The following is a 331-nucleotide window of genomic DNA, read 5'->3' as shown; positions in this document are numbered from 1 at the left end:
AAGGTTGTACGGATTTTACCAAATTACAAACAGCCCAAAGCCAACTTCAAGAACCAACCAACTGCAGCAACCCATTGACATAATTTTTAACTACTAAGAGTTTCGATGCAATGTTTTCTTCATTAATAATATTACTAAAAACAACAATAAGAGGCCTACCATTTGGTTTTGTCCATAGTGGACGGGTAGCTTTCAAGTTGGAGACACTAGAAGCCACTACAAGGAAGAGGAAGAACAGATAGATAAAATTGGGTAGATCAATTTTTCACATATGATATGTAAAAGATGATAGATAAAGCAAAAGACATCAACACGATTAGCTGAAATTAAC

This window comes from Theobroma umbraticum, unplaced genomic scaffold (genome assembly GCF_002168275.2).
Source record: "Theobroma umbraticum cultivar Fairchild unplaced genomic scaffold, ASM216827v3 scaffold_20.0, whole genome shotgun sequence".
Classification (NCBI taxonomy): Eukaryota; Viridiplantae; Streptophyta; class Magnoliopsida; order Malvales; family Malvaceae; genus Theobroma; species Theobroma umbraticum.
This window is presented reverse-complemented; position numbering follows the sequence as displayed.